Source organism: Humulus lupulus, chromosome 6, assembly GCF_963169125.1.
Source record: "Humulus lupulus chromosome 6, drHumLupu1.1, whole genome shotgun sequence".
Classification (NCBI taxonomy): domain Eukaryota; kingdom Viridiplantae; phylum Streptophyta; class Magnoliopsida; order Rosales; family Cannabaceae; genus Humulus; species Humulus lupulus.
Genome location: NC_084798.1, coordinates 57,066,143 through 57,073,161, shown reverse-complemented (window position 1 = coordinate 57,073,161; position 7,019 = coordinate 57,066,143).

Below are 7,019 nucleotides of genomic sequence, written 5' to 3'. Positions count from 1 at the left end.
ATGCATAAACTCATTATTTTCCTACTTTCAGCTCTTAAAAACTAAAAAAGACATAATAAATTCACAACAGTACAAAAAGAAAAAGAAATTAACTAAAAATAACAACAAAAACCAAACATCACTCTTCCTAATTCCACATTTACAAGTGTAAAAGCATCAAAATAACTATTTATTCAAGAGTTATCAGTGGTCGCAGTAGTAAACAAGCTTTGTTGTATGCACAGAGAAGCCAAACACAACTAAAAATTAAATTAGTAAAATTAAAGATAGAAAAGTGTAGAATTGAAGAGATGAATTTTTGTGAAATTAAATTGATAGATTGGAGAAATTGATCAGATAAAGAGCATGGCAAGATAGAAATCCAGTATTGTAAATTCTATTCTCACTGATATACATTCTTACACAGTTGGAATTCTACATTATTAATTACATCAGGAAAATGTATATGATAAAATTCCAAATTAATTAACCTTGATTAATAACTTCTAATTTGATAGGATATCATATCATATATCAAAGAGCGACAAAATACCTACAATGCGTTAGTGTGTGTGGATCGTTGCTGCTATCGAGGTAAGAAGAGTGGACACCTACACGCAGGCTGTACGCTCGATGTACCCACTTATGGTAGAATAGGTTAAGTGTTACTACTATTACTACTCAAGTATGAATAGGTTAATTGTATGCCTTTGTTTTAAGTAGCTTATGTTCCAACGTTTGTTTATGTGTGTTATATTTATTAGGGAAGTGCATTAAGCGGGTTATAAGAATTTTTAATTGGTTTATTTCATAATCGACTTAGGTCACCTAACTTATATTCTACCCAAATAAGGAAAAAAAATAACCCGTCCAATGGTTTGTGCGGGTTGGTCAAGTTAACTTGCCCAAACTGGTTTTTTTACAATCTGCTTTTAGTGTTCAGATTTATTAAAAAGTGTAATAATTATATTTCAAGCTTCAAAATTTTAAAACTTTTTTTAGCTTCTAAAATATTAATTGAATCAACATTAAAGTACTAAACAAACATTCATTCTTGAAATAAAAAGAAAATATTAAAGCTTAAAGTCCAAGTCCAAATCCAAAGTCCAAATACAACCAATATAAAGTCTAACTCTCCAACAATGACAACCATAGGTCAAATACAAAATAAAAATAGTCCCACCATTAAGCAACACACAACCAAGTCCCTAGTTCAACTTAAAATAAAAAAGAGAAAAGACCTAACACCAAACCAATCCAAATCCAATAGGCAATCATCCCATGACTTCATCAAAATTTAGAAGTCTCACAAAGTACTAGGAGTGGTAGCAGTAGTAGTCTCAGTTCCTGTGTTTGTAATACATGATTCATCTAGTTTAAAAATAAAATTAAACATATTAGAAACAAATATTTATTAATTTTGGATAAGAAAAGGAACAAAGCAAAAGGAAAAATATAAAATACCTGACTCAACTTGCTCGGATGTCTCCAAATGTTCTATTTTGTCCATGTATTGTCACAACACAACAAGAGCATAAATCATAGTTTTCAAATGGGAGAATACCCAAATTTCCATAACACTTCTTAAATTATAACTTTGTTAGAATTACCCCTATTAAAATTGTTGATATCAACCAATTAATACTTACAAAGTATCATAATTACTAATCTAAGATAGCTCAATAGGAGCCGACGGTGATGGGACCAGCACCAAAGGGTAAGGGAGATCGAGAGCTCACCAGAGAACTGCTGCTCAACCAGAGAACTGTCAAGCCGACCAAAGAATTGCTGATAGAAGAGAACCACCGAGAGGTAAGAGAACCACAGGGAATGGGAGGAGGCATTTTTTCATCAATTGCACCGATGAGTACACTTGAAAGCTGAGGGAATTGGGGATACAAGATTGGGCTTCGGGCAGAGGGAGGCAACAGAGAGGAGATATGAGAGAGGGTGAGGTACAAGAGATGAGATCGGGCTTAGGGTTTTTTTGTTATTTTTTAAAATGTATTTAATTTATTTTCTAAATATAAATTCAGGAATCAGTATATTAAAAAAATATTTACAAAAAATAAAAGTATTATTTGGAAGATCGGTTTTAATTGGGTGGGTTGGAGCTATTTTTAAACCCGCCCAATTAATAGGTTGGGTGGGTTAAATTTTTCTTGGGTTTTTCTGGTTGCATTTTTTTTCAATATTTTCGGGTTGGTTTGGGCGATTTATTTGGGTTGGGCGGGTTGCAAATTTTTTTGAACAACCCTAATATGTATGTATGGTATGTTTGCATGACATGTTTACATTATTAAATGTATGTCTACATTACGAAATAGCATGCTTATATATGTTGGAAATTTCATGCTTACATTATTTTTGTTCTCATTACACTTTTGTTCAATTTCACTTGGACTACGATCTTTTGCTGATGAATATGATTATGATTTAATATTTTATTGTTATGCTTTAAAGTTATTATTATATGTGTTACCTGGTTAAGATTAAGGGGTTGTGTCCGACACAACTCTTCTTGCTAGGCTTTGGCTCATGGGTACTCTATGCTGCAGGTAAAGGCAAGGAGGTGATTACAATGCAAAGAGTTGGAAAGCTTTTGCGGATGGCGTAGATGTTCAAGTCTCAATGACCGTTAAGGATCGGACCTATCTAGGAATTTATTTACCGTTTAGATTTAAAGACTTGTTTCGGTTGTAGTTTATGAGTTTAAGTTTTATTATTTGGACAAAGATGTTTTCTTTTATTTATCACTAAACAAGAAATTCCGGTGTTTCTTTTCTTTTAACTATAAGGGTTGTCAATTACGTTTATTGTCTTTATAATAAATGGTGTTTTATTTCTTACATGAGTCAGTTAACGTCTCATGAATTTGGGGCATTACAACAAATATACTAAAATAAATTAATAATCTAAGTTACATAAGAAAAACATGACTGAACTTATGTAAAATATGTTATATAATTTTTGAAAATAAATTATAATTTATGAGATATGGAAATGAGGCACAAATAAAATCAATATCAATATTAAAATGAGAAGCACAAACGTTATACTCTAACCTCACCAATATTCCTAAGCTAGTTCACTCATTTTTGTCACATAAAATAAGTAAAACTAAACTAGAAATAAGAAAAGCAACAAAATAATAAAGTATATTCTTATCCTCTCAAAAACTCCCCATTTTGCACTGCCACAAGCTCCTATTTATAAAGAAAGTTTGGCTGCTACTGTACCCTAAAAATACGAGCTAAATCATCTTGTTCGAGGTACAACTGTCAAGCAATAGATGAAGGACACAAACTGAAGACATGTCACTAACTCAAGATTAATGAGCTCGAGATTACATCATTGAGTTGAGCTATCATGAGATCCTCCATATCACCCTAAATTTTTGTGATAAAGATCGAATAACATAACGTCCAAATCGCCCCCATCAGTCTTCAAGCATTACTCGGGTCAGATTGCCCTGGCGTATAACCTCCAGTTCGAGGAATAAACTCAGTTTGTGGCATAAGGGGCACAGACTCAGAGATTCTTATACACAATTAATACTTGTAATCGTTGTCTAATAAATGCCTGATATCAAGGGAATTAGCATATTTAAGGAATTACATATTTGGGAAGTTATTCTTTCTTGTAAGTTACCAAATATTATACGGTTACCCAAAATTGTCCATCAGCCCCCTATAAATACAGAGGGAATTGATAGGAAAAGGGACCAAATTTTGTATGCAAAAACTCTGCAGAAATTGTCTTAAACAATTTCTCAAAGAGTTCATCAACATAAGAATATCGACTTCTGGACTAGGTGTATTTTAACCACTAAACCACGTAAAATTTCATGTGTTCTTATTTTACGGTTTACAAAAGCCTAGTCATCATTTTTCAGATTTCTTAATGTACTGTTGGTGAAAAACCGCGTTAACAGATTGATGCTTTCATTAAGAGGTAGATTAGGCTTACTAAAAAATTTCAAAAACTTTCATCCCAATATCATTATGGTGGTAACACATTTAAAGTGTGACAATGGATCTGAGAGACCTAAAGAGGGCACCTCTGTACATCATCGTCTTGGAATACAACCCAAAACCAGGACGACAACCATGGCGATACTGGAAGCTCAACTTTGTGTCCCTGAAATCCTAACCCAAGATCTCTCACTGCCATAGAGATGGAGAATGCTCAACTGAGGAGTCACCTCGCCTAGGCCAATAGGAAAATTGATGAAATCATGGCATGATTACCCCCTCATGTAATCGACGATAATGTTGAAAGGAGAGAAGATGGGTTCCACAGGTCTAGATCCCACATGCCTAACCATCCTAATGTGAGCCGCTCTGTTCGGATAGAAACTCCGAGCTCTATTCCATCATAACATACTACTAGAAACAACTAGCCTACCCATAATCCCAAGAATGAGCAGACAACTCACATCGCCGAAAGCCAGCCTAGTCAAACAAGGCTAGTCGGGACCACATCAAGGAGAGTAGAAGTCCCTATCAATCCTCCAGCATCTCAACCATCTAGTTAGGTACAAAGAAGTGAGGAAAATTTACCATTAACCCAAGATATTGGAGTGGATAAAGGGCAATGTAGTTTGGTTTGCCCCGATGGATGGTGGATTGCCTCACCAATCAGGCACCCACCATCGTCTATTCGTCATCCGACACCCCTGCGACCACAAAGGAATGTATCAGTTCGCGGGAAAAACCGAAGAAATTTTGCGCCTAAAGAAGATGTGTATGTTTCGCGATCTTGAGACACTGGAGTCCAAGTTCATGCGAACAACCAAGCCCCACGACCTCAACCAAAAATGGTAAGCTTCGTAGAAGGCAGTTACTTGACAAAAAGCTATCGTGAGAGTAGGTTGGAAAGTGTGCTTAGTATACACTCTTGAAAGTAGGAAACCGACTTGAGGAGTTATTTGAATTCAGCTCTTAGTTTTTTCTCTAACCAGTAGCCCGACTTACATGATCATTTAAACATCCAATAGGGACAACAAGCTCATGGTAACAATCTGAGTTATAATCAGACGAGGGAAAATCCTTCGATAAGGTGTGAAAATAAGAACATCCCGATTAACCGAGCTCAAGCTTGGAGGGGCAATAACCAAAAAATGCACAGAATGGGATGGGAGCTAATAATCAACTCCCAAATAACTTGGAAGTGAAGGATCCAACCCTTGAGTGGCTCACTCTGGTGGAAGAGCAAATGAAGCATCTCCTGTCCAGAAAAAATCAGGATGACTGTGATTCTTACGAGGAGCTAGAGCCCTTTGCTCTTCACATTGGTTCAGCTCTGTATTTGATAGGATTTAAAATGCCAAACATGATCTCCTATGATGCGACTACCGACCCGTCAGATCACATTGTGACTTTCAATACTTTGATGAAAGCCCATACTGTCAACATCGACCTGTAGTGTGTCTTGTTCCTAGCCAAACTGACAGGTTTAGCTAAGTTGTGGTTTAATAAATTTAAAAGGCACTCAATCACCTCCTGGAAACAACTTTCGACTGAGTTCAAAAAATATTTTTGAGATACAAAATAAATACGACTAGAAGCCAATTCCTTGGCTAATATAAAGCAACAACCGGGTGAATTCCTTAAGGTGTACATCAATTGGTTCATAAACATAGCAGCTCGAGCAAGGGACGGTGATGACAACTCTAAGCTCATGGACATATGATCAGGAATCATCGCGGGAGGTGAATTGTGGAAAGTGATCCAAAGGAAGGGAATGAAGAATACATGCGAGCTCTTGGCCTGAGCTCAAGAATGGATAAACCTCGATGTGGTAGAATCTGTAATGGCCAAAACTAGCCAAATTTCCACTTAGCCGCTAGAGTAGCAGCGAATATTGTAGCTACAACTTAGCTCGCCACCCATAAAAACCAGGCAGGGAATAACAAGAGAAAGGGAAACGGTGAAGGCGACCAGACAGGGTCCAAGAAAAACAAATTCAGAGAGAAGTACACCTCAATATTCACTGTGTATACTGACTTGACGGATACGCGGGAACACATATACCTAGCAAATTTTGCTCGCCTTCCTTGAAAGAGGCCAGAACCCCTGAGAAATCAATGGCCAAAAAGAGATCTGGCCAAGTTTTGTCGTTATCATAACAACATTGGCCACAACACCAAAGATTATCGTCAACTAAAGGATGAGATAGAAACACTCATCCGAGCTGGACCATTAGCACAATACACTCAAAATTGGGTAGCTCCCAATTCGCCAGCTGTGCAGATTCCACAACCAGCTCAGAGACATCAAGCTAATCCACCACTAGTTCTCCCAACTCAAGAAAGCCAACTCATCCCTCCTCCTGTTGAAGGAAGAGATATAGCCACTATTGCAGGTTGGCCCCATTTTGCTGACACAAGCAATGGGGCCCAAAAAAGATATATTTTGGAGCTAAAAACTCACGAGGGTGTGGTGTTCACTCCGGAACAACGACTATCAAAGCAACAACAAATGGATAAACAACCAATCATTTTTACAAGGATGACACTAGCCACATCCAATTCCCTCAGAATAATCTGCTTGTAGTAACCATTCAGCATGCTAACTAGAGAGTTAGAAGGATTTTGAATGATAATGGAAGCTCAGCAAACGAGCTATTCATGTCCACTCTAGAAAAGATGGGGCTATTAGTAGCCAATCTAAATGCGACCTCCATGACTCTATATGGGATCTTAGGAGAAGGAACGACAACTATTAGGACGATCGAGCTCATTGTAACTATTGGAGAAGAAGCATGAACTGTGGCCATGATGCTCAAATTCATAGTAATAGAATGTCCGACTGCCTATAACGCCATTTTAGGGCGACCAACATTGATGACATTCGAAGCCATAACTTCTGTTTGCCATTTAGTCATGAAGTTCCCCTCGCCCCCAGGGATATGCATAGTAATGGGGGACCAGCTCACTGCCAGAGAATGCTACAACATTTCCATGAAGCGAAAATCATAACCCAGGTAGCAAGCCATGGTGGTAATCAAAGAAGCCGAGGAGCCTCAGGGAATTGTAG